The 20,171-nt window shown below is 39.2% G+C and overlaps 1 long non-coding RNA gene across 3 annotated transcripts in view; it reads left to right on the forward strand.

Annotated features, from left to right (window-relative positions):
- Nucleotides 1-792: 792 nt before the first annotated feature.
- Nucleotides 793-20,171, forward strand: part of LOC125963405 (uncharacterized) — a 98,223-nt gene continuing 78,844 nt past the window's right edge. For all 3 annotated transcript variants that reach the window (XR_007475350.1, XR_007475349.1, XR_007475351.1), the window contains exons 1-2: nucleotides 793-882; nucleotides 7,905-8,025. This is a non-coding gene — a long non-coding RNA (uncharacterized LOC125963405). The remainder of the gene's footprint in view (nucleotides 883-7,904; nucleotides 8,026-20,171) is intronic.

Below are 20,171 nucleotides of genomic sequence, written 5' to 3' on the forward strand. Positions count from 1 at the left end.
AGCAGAATACATTAGAAAGACTATCATTTAAACATGTATTCACTATTAAAAATTATTAATGAGATATTTTACACTCTTTTCTTGGATTAAGTCTTTGAAATCCAGTGTGTATTTTACATTTATAGCACATCTCAGTTTGGATGCCAAATTTTCATTGGAGATAATTGATCTGTATTGAGATTTTACAAAACTTACAGTTGAAATAGTGGATTCACATATCCAAGTTGTTCCAGACATACTTAAATGCTTTCCAATAATTGAATCAAGTACCAGTTTTTAAATTTAGAATAATTGAACTTACATAAAATTAAAAATGCAGTTCTTCAGTTGCACTAGACACTAGTGATTAATAGACGCATATGGCTAGTGGCTGCCATATTGTACAGCTCAGCATTTGAGGGTTTTAAGCAGGGAGTGACAGGATTTGATTTGCTTTAGAAAAGATCACCAGTTGCTGTGTGAAGAACTGACTGTGGCAGAGGAAGCACGGGTAAAGGGAACTAATTACAGAGAGGTCAGCAAACTTCTTCTGTAAAGGGCTCGATAGTAAAATGTGGCCAGATAGTAAATATTTTAGGCTTTGTGGGTCACATGGTCTCTGTGAGAGATTTTGTAACTCTGCCATTGTAAAGTCAAAGCAGCCATAGGCAGTACATGAAAGAATGAGCATGACGGTGTTCCAATAAAACTTTATTGATGAACACTGGAATATGAATTTCATATAATTTCATGTCCTGAAATATTATCACTCTTTTCATTTTTATAATCATTATAAATGTAAAAACTATTCTTAGCTTATAGGACGTACAGAAAGAGGCAGCAAGTGGAATGGTGAGCTGGAGTTTGCTGACCCCCAGGTCAGGGCTTTTTGGCAGAACCCAGGTGAGAGGGGTTGGTGCTTCGAAGCTGAAAGGGCAGCTGTGGGAGGAATATAGTTCCCATGGTAGAGATGGCTGGACTTGTTGATAGTCTGGCTGTTCAGGGAGAGGGAAGGGAAAAGTCTTAAGAATGAAGGCACCAGGCTTCATTTTGAGCCTGACCAGATGATTTCTAAAGTACTTTTTAGCTCCAACAACTTGTGATCTATGATTTTTAAGGAATCCATTTTTGACCAGAGTTTGGAACGATATTCTTCCTTCTCCTTGAGTGGATGCATTCCAATGTCTGGGAATTGTAAACCTGGGGATTTTCTGTGCTAAAGGAGTGTTGTATATTTTAGCTCTTCACTGACAGCCCCATTAAGCCATTTTATAATTTTTAATTTTTGTGTTGTGGAATTTCATGTATCTTAAGATAAACTTTTGTATGCACCAGTGATATGCTTCATTTCTTTATAGCTACGATCTTGTTTAAATGCATTAAACTTACTTGTTTTAAAACAGGTTCTATGGGAATTCTAGATCATTGAGGTCTTCCCTCCCCTCTTTTTGTTTCATCCTATTATAGTTACCTCCTGGTGAGCAAAGGTTTCATGGATTAAGACAGCAATTGATTTTGTTTTTAGCTTTTATTTGAATGTATCCTTTCTCCTCAAATGCATTATGCATCTCCAAAGAAACTCATAAATTATAAACTAAGCAAAAGTTAAAATTAGATCTGAGTGTGGTATAATGCCCAAAGGAATCTATTTGAAAAGGTTACAAGCCATCGAAAAACAATTTGTATGGTTAAAAGCCACACAGTTAGATGCCGTTAATGGAGTATCTGTAATGATTATTTAGGCATTGGTTGCTTATTACGTCTCTGTGGCAACTAATCAGTGTGTTTCTTTGGAAGCCAGAGAGGCTCAGAATTCGGCACCTATAATACTAGGGAACTGTGTGGAAGAATGTGTTTTTCCACATCAAACAAACTGTACCTCTTCTTTCTCCAGATTTTAATAATTCTCCACCCTTCCCAAATTGTCATTGGTGCTGATTGCAAGAATGGAGACTAGTTCCTTCAGTGAAAGGATCATAAAGTCAATCATGTGGATAAAATTACTGAGCCATCCAGCCAGCTGGTCTCTATTTGGCTCTACTTTGGTTCATTATTTTATGGGGTGAATTCACTCCATATTTAAGGAAAGCAAAAACGGCATCAAAACTAGTTTGTAATTAATTGCAGCTTTTTAGAAAGGAATGCATTTGCAAATGGAAAATATGCACTGTCAGATCCTGATTTCTGATTATGTTATGAATCTGTCTGAAACGTCACTTTCTTCTGTGTTTATGTTAATGCTGGGTACAGGTTAGACCCTTTTTCAGACCCTTACCACTATAATCTGTGTTTTAAGAGCTTCTCTGCACAACCTCAAAAACTTTAAAATAACACATTATTGGTTGGATGGAACCTGTACATTTCCAAACAATGTTAAGAGTCATTTGGTTGCCAGGCCATATAATCTTGGCGCCTGTCTCATTGTATTGTCATTCAGGTGATTAGATGGGCTTGTGCAACTGTAAGCTGACATTGAAATGACTGTACATCACAAAAATGTTGTGGTTTCCATGCTTTGTTAGTGTCAAAATGGCTAATGTTAATTACTCGGGTATTTAATGGACCCAGAAATAACAAATACATGATCCTCTTGATTTGGAAACCTTTTATAAAAGGACATAAAAGCAGTCAAGCAACTCTGGAGCTGTGCCTCTACACTTCTAACTCCTCATAATAACGGCCAAAGTAAGTGCAAAGGACACAGATGCTTTTAAACAAAGGGAACCCAGTAGGATGGAGCACTAATATTTAATGCTACCTCTCATAAACACAGAAAGGAAAAATCTGTTGGAACGAAGAAGCCAGATGTCATAAATATGCCTCCCTGTGTCAAAGACTGGAATTAGTTCTCACAGAACACAACAGGCAAAGGCAAAACAGAACTTCACTTGGCTACTTATGGTGGAAACAATCCGCCCCAGAGTAAGTCAAGACACTGACAAAAGCATTGCTTTGGAAGTGATGGGTATTCAGGATGTAAGCCCTGTGGATCAAGAGCATGAGCTCAGAATGTGTTTGGGGAGATGTCCAAGCATGCAAATTTCTACCAGATGTCATGAGACCTAAGGACCACAGAATTCACCAGGATACTTGGACCACCTTTGCAGTATCTCATTCTTTTTATCTCTCCAAGTCCTCTCCATCTGAACTTGCAAAAAACCATCCATAAGTTGGAAGTTAAAGAAGAAGTCAGCAACATGGAAACAGACCAGTGGAAAAATGAACTTGTTTTATTTACTTATTGGCTGCACCGCACGCATGTGGGATCTTAGTTCCCAACCAGGAATCAAACCCATGCCCCCTGCAGTGGAAGCGTGGAGTCTTAACCACTGGACTGCCAGGAAGTCCCTGAATTTGTTTTAAACAAGGAGTTTTCAATTCCCTCATTTGGCATCAGAATACTGAGGCCTAGAAGAATGAAAATGGTGAAGTAACTTGCTCAAATTACCAATTTTTTGGTTGGTCAGGGTCAATTGCAGAGCATTTTAAAAAATGCCTTTAATATGTGTTTTAACTAATTCTCAAAGAAATCTTACCAGGTAAATAGGAAAGGTGTTATCTTCAAAATGTTACAGGTAAAGGAACTGAAATTCTGAGAGGTAAAATAATTTGCCCAAGACCGCATAGCTAGGAAGTCATCATTCCTTAGAGCTAGCTCTTTTTGACTCTATGAACTTTTCCATCATTCTAAATTGCCTCCAGATTTAAGTTCCTTTTTCTTCCCATGTAGTAACCAAACATAATGGAAAGCTGAAATAAAGAAAAAAAGAAAGAGATGAAATAAAGAAAGAAAAGAATAGAATTAGCTTTGTGTCTGATTCCTCAGATGATAGTTTCTTAATTAGAATTGATACACTGAATTCCACTTGAACAGATTGGTGGAGGAGAAAAGCCTAGAACTTTGGTAACGATACTTCATAGATGGGCTAGTGTTTATACTCTTAGAACCTATTTTTCTTCTCTTAAAGTCCCTCAAAATTGCTGCCTCAAAATCACCTCAGGGCTTCTCTGGTGGTGCAGCAGTTGAGAGTCCGCCTGCCGATGCAGGGGACACGGGTTCGTGCCCCAGTCCGGGAAGATCCCACATGCCGTGGAGCGGCTGGGCCAATGAGCCATGGCCGCTGAGCCTGCGTGTCTGGAACCTGTGCTCTGCAATGGGAGAGGCCACAAGAGTGAGAGGCCCGCGTACCGCAAAAAACAAAAAACAAAACCTCAAAATTAATGCAGGCTCAAATAAAGTAAAAATGAATTGTTGCTTTAAAAAAATGACATAGGGCCCTAAGAAATGTTTGCTTTAAAAAAATGACATAGGGCCCTAAGAAATGTTTGCTTTAAAAAAATGACATAGGGCCCTAAGAAATGTATCACGTCAGAAATGCAATTTTAATGGCCTAAGTTATGTAAATGACACATAATAAAACATTATAATTACCTGTTATTTACATACGTGGTCTAAGAATTACTTAAAATTAATTGGGAGCAGGATTAACAATTTTAATCACTTTAAGAAATATTCATGAGCATTCATAAAACCCACAAGGCATTTCTTTAATGAATTAATGATATTTAATGTCTTTTCACAGAATTTAAGAGCAGAAAAACCTGATTAGATAATTCAATATAAGTTTTCTGAAGTTACTGTCAGTCTCCCTAAAGAAATGGCTACTATGCATTGCTTTTAGCTGTCAGATCTATCTGTAGTTACACGTGATTCTTTTCTGCTTTTAATAATGAACCAGCTTCTCCCATCATAGTCTATTGGACATGACAACAACAATAACAAGAATATCTTTGCAGATGGACAGCACTTACACTTTTCAAAGCATCTATTCTGATATCAAGGGCAGGAAATCCACTGATTGTTTTTCACAGCCCCTGTGTAGGCCACTCTGAGCTCTAGGCTGAAGAAACACCTAGAAACCTAGGGCAAGATTTGAAATTACTTCTCTCTGGAAGTGAATAAGAAGATGAAATGGTTGGAGTTAGAAATTTGCGTGAGGAGCACACACCATGTGTCTGCTGTGGTGCTGAAGGATCTTCTTAAGTCTTAATTGTTTGTGTGTTTCACCCACCTGCCCCCAACGCCACACCTTCCCTGGAGCCCGGCAAGGAGACACTGATTGTAATGAGGACTAAAGTAAAATAAATGAGATGATTAAATTTTACATCAAGGAAGTATTACTGGGACTTCCCTGGTGGCGCAGTCACGAAGAATCCACCTGCCAATGCAGGGGACACAGGTTCGAGCCCTGGTCCGGGAAGATCCCACATGCCGTGGAGCAACTAAGCCCGTGCGCCACAACTACTGAGCCTGCGCTCTAGAGCCTGCGAGCCACAACTACTGAAGCCCGCGTGCCACAGCTACTGAAGCCCGTGCGCCTAGAGCCTGTACTCTGCAACAAGAGAAACCACCGCAGCGAGAAGCCCACGCACCGCAACGAAGAGTAGCCCCTGCTCGCCGCAGCTAGAGACAGCCCACGTGCAGCAACGAAGACCCAACGCAGCCATAAATAAATAAATTTTAAAAAAAAAGGAAGTATTACTGGCAAGATGCGGGGAGGTAATAGGTGGAAAGGGGATACGAAGAATGGAGTTAAAAAAAAGGAGAAGAAAATTCTAACGCATCCAATTTAGGCACATGGGGTGCTCAACAAATACTAACCTTTATTATCATCCTTCTCAGTTTATTTACAGACCAATTCCAGGGAAAGGGTATTTGGTTCTGCTGATGGAAACGTTGGCAGTTCTATTTTTGAAAGTGCTGTTGTTTTGGATAATCTAGCCCACTCTTGCTAGACTAATAGGAATTGGCTAACTCAGAATCCTCTCAGTCTTGAGTGAGCTGGGAAATTGGATTCCTGAATATATAAAGTGGAGGACAAGAACTTGGGCTGGTGGGGACTACTAAGGGCAAACATTTAGTGAAACACCTGAGTGGACAGGACTATTCTTGGCTATTAGTACTATTACCTTTATGGCGGACAGAGACACTTTCTCTTGCTGTAGAGTTTGGGAATGGGTAAACAGGTACGTTCCTAGAGAAACTTTGTACCATTTATCCTGATTGCATGCTGTCATGACCTTCAAAGTGCAGGTCAAAGAAATTTAAAATACTAATGATTTTGCATTTTCAAAATCGTGTTAGATGACTTTATCAAGGACTTAAAAATTAAATTTAGCTTATGCTTTCTGAAGAAGAAAGTATTATGCATAGGACATTTGGAAACTAACAAAATATGAAAAAGTGATATGAAAAATCATACAGAATTTCTCCCATCCAGAAAAAAAATGACTATTAATATTTTGGTGTATTTCTGTTATGCTTTTTATGTACTGAAATATGTTAAACTTTATAAAAAAATTAAAGTAATATCTAAACTGTTGAGTAAAAATCCAACCCATTAGAAAGGTTTAGAATGAATAGGACAGATCTCTCTTCATCCTCCAAGTTAAAAGAAACTTTGGACAGTTTCCATTTTTCAGTTATTTTGTTAGTTACCATTATAAATATTAAGTCATATATTTTGTCAAATTCTTTTTAGCTTTATCAACTTTAAAAAATGCCTGATGACTCATCAGTACATTTGACCTCTATGCTTGCTTTCTGCTAATTTGTATTGTAATATTATATTTATGACTTTATTTTGTGATTTACTAACTTTAGGCAGTGTCAAAGAAGATGTGATTTTGTGGATTTTTAGGCTATATTATTACTTTTACCTTTTCAAGGTTTATAACATTTACATTCTATTATATAATTATAATTAACTATTACTAAGACTTCATGCTTTGTTTGTAAAAGTTGAGACCAAAACTTTAAAATTAATAAAACAGTCTTTATAATATTATGTGAATATTACTCATTGTAAAATCAAATATTGTACATGGATGGACAGAAGAAGAAATACACTGAGTGTTAAGTCACTAAACACCTGTGAAGGAAAATATTCTTAGCATAATTCATGAATGGATAGCAAAATCTTTTTTAACGTTTTTGAGTTTTCTTCACTTCCTCTCATTCATACTCAGTTGCTCCTGTTTCTTGTTATCTTAGGTCATCCTCTAGTTTGTATTCTTTTTTATTTTCCTGGGATATCCTTCTCAATAAATGGCTTTTATGGGAGTGGCTTGGGCAGTAAGTTTTCCTAGTCCTTGCCAGACTGAAAATTTTTTTTTATTTTGCTTTTATACTTGAGAATAAAATTATGGGTTAAAATGATTTCTTCTCAGACCATTAGAGGAATTGCTCCACTGTTTTACAGCATTCAAAGACAATTCAAACTATCATTCTTTCGTGCTAATCTTTTTTTTTTAATCTGCTTCAGTTCATAGAATTTTCTCTTTCTAAAAAGTTATTTCCTTTACCCCTTTGCTCTTCTCCACCTCTCAATTTCTTGCTAGATGGATGTTAGAAAGCCACATCTTTTAATATTTTCCTTACTCTTTTTTGTTTTTCTCTTAGTTCTAGAAAATTCTATCAACTCCGTATTCCTGATCACCAGTTTGGTTATTGCAACATTTTTTTCTCTTATTTAGTATATACACCAGATTTAATTTTGTCATTCATATTTCTAATATCTCTTTAATGTCTGTAACAATTTAATGTCTTATATTGCTGTTATTGTGGCCTATTCTAGTTTTATGGATATATTCACGTATTTAGTCTCTCTGAGGAAAGTAATCAGAATTTTTAAAAAGTATATCCCTGTTTCTGCAGAGGTCACATTTTTTTTGTTGTTGTTAGTTTTCATCCTTCTCTTTCATGCCATTGTCTTACCCCAAATGGCCAAGGCTCCTGGATTGTCAGTTCATATTTGTGAATGATAGAACAATTTAATTGATGTAAATTAATTCCACTTACTCTGCAGCTGTAAACTGTAAACACACCTTAATATTATGATTTGGTTGTATTTTCTTTAATAAAGTCCAGGAGGATACAGAGAGAAGACAGGAACAAGCTTTGGAGTTGACACATTCCTAGAACTGGAGCAGACATGGAGCCATAGCCAGAACACGGCATTTTACAAATGAGGAATAGGCAGAAGGGTAAGTCATTTGTCAAAAACAGCAATTATGAATTTTCTTTTGAAACCATAATTTTTTTTTTGTTGTTTTGCGGTACACGGGCCTCTCACTGTTGTGGCCTCTCCCGTTGCGGAGCACAGGCTCTGGATGCGCAGGCTCAGCGGCCATGGCTCATGGGCCCAGCCGCTCCGTGGCATGTGGGATCTTCCCGGTCCAGGGCACGAACCCGTGTCCCCTGCATCGGCAGGCGGACTCTCAACCACTGCGCCCCCAAGGAAGCCCTGAAATCATAATTATATTTCTAAAGGAAGAACATTTTAAATTTCTTTGAAGCTATACTGACTTTGCCTTGCATACTGATTAGTCTTTTTTTTTGAGGATTTTATTTATTTATTTATTGTTTTTATTATTATTATTTTTTAACCTCTTTATTAGTGTATAATTGCTTTACAATGCTGTGTTACTTTCTGCTGTATACCAAAGTGAATCAGCTATATGTATACATATATCCCCATATCCCCTCCCTCTTGCACCTCCCTCCTACCATCCCAATACCATCCCACTAGGTGGTCACAAAGCACCGAGCTGATCACCCTGTGCTATCCAGCTGCTTCCCACTAGGATCTATTTTACATTTGGTAGTGTATATATGTCAGTGTTACTCTCTCACTTCGTCCCAGCTTACCCTTGCCTCTCCCACTGTCCTCAAGTTCATTCTCTACGTCTGTATCTGTATTCCTGTCCTGCCCCTAGGTTCACCAGAACCGTTAATTTTTAGATTCCATATATGTGTGTTATCATACAGTATTTGTTTTTCTCTTTCTGACTTACTTCATTCTGTATGACAGACTCTAGGTCCATCCACCTCACTACAAATAACTCAATTTCATTTCTTTTGATGGCTCAGTAATACTCCATTGTATATATGTGTCATGTCTTCTTTATCCATTCATCTCTCGACGGACACTTAGGTGGCTCCCATGTCCTAGATATTGTAAACAGTGCTGCGATGAACATTGTGGTGCATGTCTCTTTTTGAATTACGGTTTTCTCAGGGTATATGCCCAGTAATGGGTTTGCTGGGTCGTATGGTAGTTCTATTTTTAGTTTTTTAAGGAACCTCCATACCGTTCTCCATAGTGGCTGTATCAGTTTACATTCCCACCAACAGCGAAAGAGGGTTCCCTTTCTCCACACCCTCTCCAGCATTTATCGTTTGTAGATATTTTGATGATGGCCTTTCTGACCGGTGTGAGGTTATACCTCATTGTGGTGTTGATTTGCCTTTCTCTAATGTTGGTGATGCGTTTGTTGGCAATCTGTATATCTTCTTTGGAGAAATGTCTATTTATGTCTTCTGTCCATTTTTGGATTGGGTTGTTTGTTTTTTTGATATTGAGCTGCATGAGCTGCTTGTATATTTTGGAGATTAATCCTTTGTCGGTTGCTTTGTTTGCAAATATTTTCTCCCATTCTTAGGGTTGTCTTTTCATCTTGTTTATGGTTTCCATTGCTGTGCAAAAGCTTTTAACTCTCATTAGGTCCAATTTGTTTATTTTTGTTTTTATTTCCATTTCTCTAAGAGGTGGGTCAAAAAGGATCTTGCTTTGATTTATGTCTTAGAGTGTTCTGCCTATGTTTTCTTCTAAGAGTTTTATAGTGTCTGGCCTTACATGTAGGTTTTCAATCCATTTTGAGTTTATTTTGGTGTATGGTGTTAGGAAGTATTGTAATTTCATTCTTTTACATGTAGCAGTCCAGATTTCCCAGCACCACTTATTGAAGAGGCTGTCTTTTCTCCATTGTATATTCTTGCCTCCTTTATTGAAGATAAGGTGACCATAGGTGCGTGGATTTATCTCTGGGCTTTCTATCCTGTTCAATTGATGTATATTTCTGTTTTTGTGCCAGTACCATACTGTCTTGATTACTGTAGCTTTGTAGTATAGTCGGAAGTCCAGAGCCTTATTCCTCCTGCTCCATTCATTTTTCATTCTCAAGATTGCTTTGGCTATTCGGGGTCTTTTGTGTTTCCATACAAATTGTGAAATTTTTTGTTCTAGTTCTGTGAAAAATACCAGTGGTAGTTTGATAGGGATTGCATTGAATCTGTAGATTGCTTTGGGTAATATAGTCATTTTCACAATGTTGATTCTTCCAATCCAAGAACATGGTATATCTCTTCATCTGTTTATATCATCTTTAATTTCTTTCATCAGTGTCTTATAGTTTTCTGCATGCAGGTCTTTTGTCTCCTTATGTAGGTTTATTCCTAGGTATTTTATTCTTTTTGCTGCTTTGGTAAGTGGGAGTGTTTCCTTAATTTCTCTTTCAGATTTTTTGTCATTAGTTTATAGGAATGCAAGAGATTTCTGTGCATTAATTTTGTATCCTGCTACTTTACCAAATCCATTGTTTAGCTCTAATAGTTTTCTGGTAGCATCTTTAGGATTCTCTATGTATACTATCTTGTCATCTGCAAACAGTGACAGTTTTACTTCTTTTCTGATTTGGATTACTTTTACTTATTTTTCTTCTCTGATTGCTGTGGCTAAAACTTCCAAAACTATGTTGAATATGAGTGGTGAGAGTGGGCAACCTTGTCTTCTTCCTGATCTTAGGGGAAATGGTTTCAGTTTTTCCACCATTGAGGACAATGTTGGCTGTGGTTTTGTCATATATGGCCTTTATTATGTTGAGGTATGTTCCCTCTATGCCTACCTTCTGGAGGATTTTTATCATAAATGGGTGTTGAATATTGTCAAAAGCTTTTTCTGCATCTATTGAGATGATCATATGGTTTTTCTCCTTCAGTTTGTTAATATGGTGTATCACATTGATTGATTTGCGTATATTGAAGAATCCTAGCATTCCTGGGATAACTCCACTTTAACATGGTGTATGATCCTTCTAATGTGCTGTTGGATTCTGTTTGCTAGTATTTTGTTGAGAATTTTGCATCTATGTTCATCAGTGATACTGGGCTGTAGTTTTCTTTTTTTGTGACACCTTTGTCTGATTTTGGTATCAGGGTGATGTTGGCCTCATAGAATGAGTTTGCTAGTGTCCTTCCTCTGCCATATTTTGGAAGAGTTTGAGAAGGATACGTGTTAGCTCTTCTGTAAGTGTTTCATAGAATTCACCTGTGAAGCCATCTGGTCCTGGGCTTTTGTTTGTTGGAAGAGTTTTTTTTTTTTTTGCGGTACGCGGGCCTCTCACTGCTGTGGCCGATCCTGCCATGGAGCACAGGCTCCGGACGCACAGGCCCAACGGCCATGGCTCACGGGCCCAGCCTCTCCACAACATGTGGGATCCTCACAGACCGGGGCACGAACTCGTGTCCCCCGCATCGGCAGGTGGACTCCCAACCACTGCGCCACCAGGGAAGCCCTGTTGGAAGAGTTTTAATCACAGTTTTAATTTCAGTGCTTGTGATTCATCTGTTCATATTTTCTATTTCTTTCTGGTTCAGTCATGGAATGTTGTACTTTTCTAAGAATTTGTCAATTTCTTCCAGGTTGTCCATTTTATTGGCACATAGTTGCTTGTAGTAGTCTCTCATGATTCTTTGTATTTCGGCAGTGTCAGTTGTTACTTCTCCTTTTTTCATTACTAATTCTGTTGATTTGAGCCTTCTCCCTTTTTTTCTTGATTTGTCTGCCTAAGGGTTTATCAATTTTGTTCACCTTCTCAAAGAACCAGCTTTTAGTTTTATTGATCTTTGCTATTGTTTCCTTCATTTCTTTTCATTTATTTCTGATCTGATCTCTATGATTTCTTTCATTCTGCTAACTTGGAATTTTTTTTGTTCTTCTTTCTCTTGTTGCTTTAGGTGTAAGGTTAGGTTGTTTATTTGAGACTTTTTAGTTTCTTTAGGTAGGATTGTATTGCTATAAACTTCCCTCTTGGAACTGCTTTTGCTGTGGCCCATAGGTTTGGGGTCATCATGGGTTTTTTTTTTGTGTGTGTGATACGCGGGCCTCTCACTGTTGTGGCCTCTCCCGTTGCGGAGCACAGGCTCCGGACGCGCAGGCTCAGAAGCCATGGCTCATGGGCCCAACTGCTCCGTGGCATGTGGGATCTTCCCAGACCAGGGCACGAACCCGTGTCCCCTGTGTTGGCAGGCAGACTCTCAACCACTGCTCCACCAGGGAAGCCCAGGTCATCGTGTTTTCATTGTCATTTTTTCTAGGTTCTCAGACCCTTTTCATTTCCACTTTGATTTCTTCAGTGATCTCTTGGTTATTTAGTAGTGTATCGTTTAGCCTCTGTGTGTGTAATTTTTACAGTATTTTTCCTGTAATTCATATCTAGTCTCATAGCATTGTGGTTGGAAAAGATACTTGATATGACTTCAGTTTTCTTATATTTACCAAGGCTTGATTTGTGACCCAAGATGTGGTCTAACCTGGAGAATATTCCATGAGCACTTGAGAAGAAAGTGTTTTCTGTTGTTTTTGGATGGAATGTCCTCTAAATATCAGTTAAGTCCATCTGGTTTAATGTGTCATTTAAAGCTTGTGTTTCCTTATTTATTTTCATTATGGATGATCTGTCCATTGGTGAAAGTGGGGTATTAAAGTCCCCTACTATTACTGTGTTACTGTCGATTTCCCCTTTCATGGCTGTTAGCATTTGCCTTATGTATTGAGGTGCTCCTGTGTTGGGTGCATATACATTTATAATTGTTATATCTTCTTCTTGGATTGATCTCTTGATCATTATGTAGTGTCCTTCTTTGTCTCTTGTAATCCGTCTTTATTTTAAAGTCTGTTTTGTCTGATATGAGAATTGCCACTCCAGCTTTCTTTTGGTTTCCATTTGCATGGAATATCTTTTTCCATCCCTTCACTTTCAGTCTGTATGTTTCCCTAGGTCTGAAGTGGGTCTCTTGTAGAAAGCATATATACAGGTCTTGGATATTCAGCCAGTCTGTGTCTTTTGGCTGGAGCATTTCATCCATTTACACGTAAGGTTTATTGATATGTATGTTCCTATTACCATATTCTTACTTGGTTTTGTTGATTGGATTTGTTTTTTTGGGTATTTTCCTTCTCTTGTGTTTCCTGCCTAGACAAGTTCCTTTAGCATTTGTTGTAAAGCTGTTTTGGTGGAGCTGTTTTCTCTTAACTTTTGCTTGTCTGTAAAGGTTTTAATTTCTCTGTCAAATCTGAATGAGATCCTTGCTGGGTAGAGTAATCTTGGTTGTAGGTTCTTCCCTTTCATCACTTTATATATATCCTGCCACTCCCTTCAGACTTGCAGAGTTTCTGCTGAAAGATCAGCTGTTAACCTTATGGGGATTCCCTTGTATATTATTTGTTGCTTTTCCCTTGTTGCTTTTAATATTTTTTCTTTGTATTTAATTTTCCATAGTTTGATTAATATGTGTCTTGGCATGTTTCTCCTTGTATTTGTCCTGTGTGGGACACTGTGCTTCCTGGATTTGTTTGACTATTTTCTTTCCCACGTTAAGGAAGTTTTCGACTATAATCTCTTCAAATATTTTCTCAGACCCTTTCTTTTTCTCTTCTTCTTCTGGGACCTTTGAAATCCAAATGTTGGTTCATTTAATGTTGTGCCAGAGGTCTCTGAGACTGTCCTCAATTCTTTTCATTTTTTTTTCTGCTCTGTGGCAGTTATTTCCACTATTTTATCTTCCAGGTCACTTATCCGCTCTTCTGCCCCAGTTATTCTGCTATTGATTCCTTCCAGAGCATGTTTAATTTCATTTATTTTGTTGTTCATCATGTTTGTTTGCCCTTTAGTTCTAGGTCTTTGTTAAACATTTCTTGTATTTTCTCCATTCTGTTTCTGAGATTTTTGGATCATCTTTCCTGTCATTACTCTGAATTCTTTTTCAGGTAGACTGCCTATTTCCTCTTCATTTGTTTGGTCTGGTGGGTTTTTTACCTTGCTCCTTCATCTGCTGCATACTTCTCTGTCTTCTCATTTTGTTTAACTTACTGTGTTTGGTGTCTGCTTTTTGCAGACTGCAGGTTCGTAGTTCCCACTGTCTTTGGTGTTTTCCCCCAGAGGTTGAGGTTGGTTCAGTGGCTTGTGTAGGCTTCCTGATGGAGGGGACTGGTGCCTGTGTTCTTGGTAGGTGGGGCTGGATCTTGTCCTTCTGGTGGGCTGGGCCATGTGCAGTGGTGTGTTTGAGTTGTCTGTGAACTTGTATGATTTTAGGCAGCCTCTCTGCTCATGGGTGGGGCTGTGTTCCTGTCTTGGTAGTTGTTTGACCTGGGGTGTCCAACACTGGAGCTTGATGGCCATTGGGTGGAGCTGGATCTTAGCGTTTAGACAGAGATCTCTGGGAGAGCTGTCACCAATTGATATTACGTGGGTCTGGGAGGTCTCTCGTGGTCCAATGTCCTGGACATGGCTCTCCCATCTCTGAGGCCTGAGACCTGGCCAAAGCACCAAGACCCTGCCAGCCACACGGCTTGTATGAAAAAGAAGAAAAAACAAAAACAGAAAAACAACAAATAACGCCGAACAGATAGAACCCCATACCAAATGGTAAAAGCAAAACTAAACAGACAACATCATACAAAGAAACATACATACACACACTTGTAAAAAGGAAAACAAACAGCAACAATAACACTAAAACAAACAAACAAAATAAATGAACAGACAGAACCCTAGGACAAATGGTAAAAGCAAACCTAGACAGACTGAATCACACAGACACATACACACTCACAAAAAAAAAAAAGAGAAAAAAGGAAAAATAAAATAAAATAAAAAACAAAGAGAGCAACCAAGCCAATAGACAAATCCACCAATGATAAGAAGCACTAAAAACTAAGATAAACCTAAAACCAAAAACAAAGCAGACACAGAAAGCAAACCCCAAGTCTCCCATTGCTTCCACAGTCCACTGCCTGAAGTTTGTGAACATTTGTTTTCTATTCAGTTATTCCACAGATGCAGGGTTTATCAGGTTGGTTGTGGGGATTTAATCTGCTGCTCCTGAGCTGCCCAGAGAAGTTCCCTTTCTCTTCTTTGTTCGCTTAGCTCCTGGGGTTCAGCTGTGGTTTTGGCCTGGCCTCTGCGAGTAGGTCGCCCTCAGGTATCTGTTCCCTGCCCAGACAAGAAGGGGTTAAAGCAGCAGCTGATTAGGGCTCTCTTGCTCACTCAGGCTGCAAAGAAGGAGGGGTACGGTAATCATAATTGGAATGCAGGGTGAGCCTGCAGTGGCAGAGTTCAGCGTGACATAGCAACAGCCTGAGGTACACTGTGTGTTCTCCCAGGGAAGTTGTCCATGGATCATGGGACCCTGGCGGTAGCATGCTGCACAGGCTCCTGGGTGGGTGTGGGTAGTGACCTGCACTTGCACACAGGATTCTTGTTGGCAGTGGTGGCAGCATTAGCAGTTCATGCCCGTCTCTGGGGTCTGAGCTGATAGCCATGGCTTGTGCCTGTCTCTGGAGCTTGCTTAGGCAGTGCTCTGCCTTCTGTGGGCACACGGAGCAGGAATCCCCTCCCTGCGCAGCCCAAAACAATGGTCTCTTGCCTCTCCGGCAGGTCCAGACTTTTTCCCAGACTCCCTCCCAGCTACCTGTGGTGCAGTAGCCCCCTTCAGGCTGTCTTTACGCAGCCAACCCCAGTCCTCTCCCTGGGATCTGATCTCTGAAGCCCGAGCCTCAGCTCACATCCCCCATCTGCCCCGGTGGGTGAGCAGACAAGCCTCTCAGGCTGGTGAGTGCTGGTCGGTACTGATCCTCTTTGCGGAAATCTCTCTGCTTTGCCCTCTGCACCCCTATTGCTATGCTCTCCTCTGTGGCTCTGAAGCTCCCCCCATCCCATCTCCACCAGTGAAGGGGCTTCCTAGTGTGTGGAAACTTTTCCTCCTATACAGCTCCCTCCCAGAGGTGCAGGTCCTCTCCCTATTCTTTTGTCTCTGTTTTTTCTTTTTCTTTTGCCCTACCCAGGTATGTGGGGATTTTCTTTCCTTTTGGGAAGTCTGAGGTCTTCTGCCAGCATTCAGTAGGTGTTCCGTAGGAGTTGTTCCACATGTAGATGTATTTTTGATGTATTTGTGGGGAGGAAGGTGATCTCCACGACTTATTCCTCTGCATCTTGAAGGTCTCCTGGATTAGTCTTTATGGAAGGTAATACTGAGATGGCAAAGTACTCTGCCTGTTGAAGTGACTCTCTCAACTGGCCATTGACATTCTCACATTGTTTCATTGCCTTTCTCAGAATCTACGGTCTCAGTTTTTATTCTCATGATCGTCTCTGCCACATTTTCCACTGTTTTTGTAAGAATGCATTTCCAAAATAAAATTTAAGTGACATCAGTGTTTAAGAGAGAACACACTCAGAGATGGACAGAGCCTGACTGATGACAATCTATGTCCCAATTTCTAAAACTTAAAAATAAGTTGCTTATGGCAAAAGGCCAAGTGTTTTCGAACTTACTTTGCATACTCTTGTATGTTTTCAGGTCTTACCCTTAGAAGCAGCAATTAGGCATTTTATTTACAAATTATGTGAATATTTCTCTTATCATTGGACAGCCAAAAAAAAAGAATCTCAGAGGCTTTGAGTGAGGGACAGACACGCTGATTTGAGTCCTGGCTCTGTCACGCATTGACTGCTTTATTTTGCATATATTTTTAACCATTCTGAGCTTCAGTTTCCTTACCTGTGAAATGATTATTTAATAGCACTTACCTTATAGGGTTGTTTAAAGATTAGAATATTGGAATTCATTAAACAAAATACTATATTCATATTAGAATAGTTGGGCAGTCCTCAAATGTTTATTGAGTTTATTGTAAGACTAGCACTTAATCCTTTAATTGAAATACATAACCAGCAGAGTTATGGGAAACTGAATCAGTTAAGAGAGTAATGCGGCCTATGAAATATATGTACCATTCTGCAAAGTCTTGGTTGTGACGTGAAAGCTGAAGAAATCAATGATAAATACTGCACATTCTAAGGAAAGGTGTGAAGCTCGTCTGTACAGGACTAACCTTTCTCTTCTAGTGTGTAGAACAGAATTCTAGACTTTTGAAGAAAGAGAGTGAGGATATGTTTATTAACATAGCTCTATGATTGAGATATAATTCACATAATATACAATTCATCAGAGTAAAGTGTACAATCCAGTGTCTTTTAATATATTCACAGAGTTGAGAAACCATTACAAGAATCAATGTTAAAACATTTTCATTACCTACAAAAGAAACTCTTCACCCCTTAGCCATCACCTCCTTCTCACCTCCCAGTCCTAGGCAACCACTAATCTAGTTTTTGTCTCTATAGATTTGCCTGTTTTGGATGTTTCATACAAATGGAATCATACAATTTGTTTGTCGTTTGTGACTACCTTCTTTCACTTAGCATAATGTTTTCAAGTTTCATCCACATTGTAGCATGTATCAGTACCTCTTTTTATTGCCTAATAATACTCCAATATATAGATATACTGTATTTTATTTAGCCATTCATTAGTTGATGGATCTTTGGGTTAGTTTTACTTTTTGCTATTATGACTAGTGGTGCTATAAATATTTGCATACAAATTTTTGTGTGCACATATGTTTTTATTTCTCTGATGTGTATACCTAGGAGTGCAATTGCTGCTTAGTATAGTAACTCTGTATTTAATCTTTTGAGGAACTGCCAGACTGTTTTCAACAGTGTCTGAACCATTTTTCACTTTCACTAGCAATGTATGAGGGTTCCAATTCTTCCATACCCCAGCCAACACTTGTTATTAGCTACCCTATGATAGCCATCCTAGTAGGTGTGAAGTGGTATCTCATTTTAGTTTTGATATACATTTCCAAGATGGCTAACGATGTTGAGTATCTTTCCATGTGCTTAGGAGTCATTTATATATCTTCTTTGGAGAGCTGTCTATTCAGATTTCTTGCCCATTTTTAAAATCAGTTTTCATTTGTAGTAAAAGAAAGTTTGCATTGTTCTTAGTTTCCCCCAGCCATGTGAAAGTTTCAAAAGAATGATACACAGAGATTGAAGGTGTCTGCCAGAAGAAAAGACTGACATATCATTCCCCCACTTCTGAAACTTCCAGGTCCAGAACCAACATTGAGTTGGAAAAGAGCCTGGAGCGAGAGCTATGTTAAGAGTAACTTTTACTTTCAGAGTTTGAGGGGCATTGTGGCTGAGTTTTCCTATGGGCCACCTGGATACCTGAACTGTTGATGGCTAGAGCCACTTAGAAAGGACCCTGCACTTGAGTGTTGCCTTCCAGGGTGTTATGGTCTGAAGATTTGTATCCACCCAAAATTCATATGTTGAAATCCTAATGCCCAGTGTAAGAGTATTAGGAGGGCCTTTGGGAGCTGATAAGGTCATGAGGGTAGAGCCTTCATCAATGAGATTAGTGCCCCTATAAAAGAGGTCAGGAGAGTTCCCTTGCCCCTTCCATTGTGTAAGGATAAAATGAGAAGTCTGCAACCCAGAAGAGGGCTCTCGCCCAACCATGTTGTTACCCTGATCTTAGACTTCTTAGCTTCCAGAACTGTGAGAAATAAATTTCTGTTGTTTATAAGCCATGGATCCTAAGATACTTTGTTTCAGCAGCCTGAATGACTAAGATACAGGGGCAGGAGTCATAGGATGTAGAACCAGATTAAGAGCTGAGGCAGAATCAGAAGGAGTTAGCCCGAACATGAATTGCCTGTGCAGTGATGGGGTATTACTTACGTCCCTGTCTGGGGATCTCCAGAGTCCCCAAAGCAGTCCATGTATAGAGTCTGAAGAGAAAGGACCACATTACATACACACTGATCAAGAAAATCTTTGTCCCTCCCATCTGTCCCCCTCCTCAGACTGCTCCCTACCCTCGTTTTCCCATTTGTTGTACTCAAGTTGCAAGTCCTGCATGGGCTGGGGAGGGGAGAAAGCTTTGAAATGATTCAAGTTTTGATTTAGATTGGATTGGATATTTTCACACCTGAAAATAATACTGTTCTGATAACCCAAAGTGACCACAAAACCACAGGAGACTGCCCAAGATATTTTCCAAGAGAGCAGAAAGGAGATCTAACAGAGAATTTCTTAAAATAGTAGCAGAGAAGAAGAAAACTAATTTTTGATTGTACCCCATCAAGTCTAGCCTGTTTAATATATACACACATGCACACACATATATGTATCTACATATTTTCTCAGTGATGCATTCTTTCTAGGTTGATGAAATATGTCTAAGCCCTTTGGTCTATACATCATGGTAAATAGGGAAATGGAGTTGTATGGAATTCCCAATCATAGAGCACAGGGCAGTGATGGAGTCAAAGAAGCATCCAGGTCTATGACTGGCAACTTATAACTGGAGAATGCAACCCTATGGCTTGGAACTCTTTCTAGGGCTGTCAATATTGTCAATGACTCTAAAAATTGATTGTTTAGTTCATATTACGTGATTAAAGATCTGCATTTTCCTGAGAGATCTTTTAGTAACAGTTAATCTAGTAAGTGAAAACATTTAGCATACAAAACGCTTCCTTGAAATAATAGGATATTCAGAAACAATATTCCAAATCCATATTTTAAAATAAACAACATGTTAATTGCAGGAAGCCAACTGTTTGGGTAGCAGACTCCTGGATGCCGGATTGGAGTGACAAGGTGGGTCAGTCCTGGAGAGCCTGAGCCCTGGGTTTTGGTCATGTCAGGCCCAAGATCAAGAGAGAGTGCATGTGCTAAAAAGCTTGGTATAACATTTTAGAGACCCAGAGCACGGAGGCCCTTCACACAAACAGAACAAATCCTTTTCAGTACTTTTAGACCTTAACGAACATGGGGTGATGTATAAAACTCCACCCCCACCATACAGCAAGCCCCCACCCTGCAAACCCCTGAACTCTTTTTCAGCATTTCTTAAATCTGCCCCATTGAACAATCTGCATTCATTGTAACAAATACAATCTCATTGAATTAGATTCTGAAGAGACTTTACAGTAAGAAAAAAAGAGGACTGATCCTGTATTTTCTTTAGTTTAAACAAGGGACAGAGCATAGAAAATGAGAAATCTTGCGCTAGTTAAGTTCACTGAAATGGGTGGGGAGGGATGGAGAAGGGGTGGAAATTGGATAGACTTGTACTGGGTAAGGAATCAATTTCTAGGTGTTCTAGGGATAGAAAACCAGTGTTCATGTCGGTCCTTTAATTGTGTGAC

Source organism: Orcinus orca, chromosome 2 (genome assembly GCF_937001465.1).
Source record: "Orcinus orca chromosome 2, mOrcOrc1.1, whole genome shotgun sequence".
Classification (NCBI taxonomy): domain Eukaryota; kingdom Metazoa; phylum Chordata; class Mammalia; order Artiodactyla; family Delphinidae; genus Orcinus; species Orcinus orca.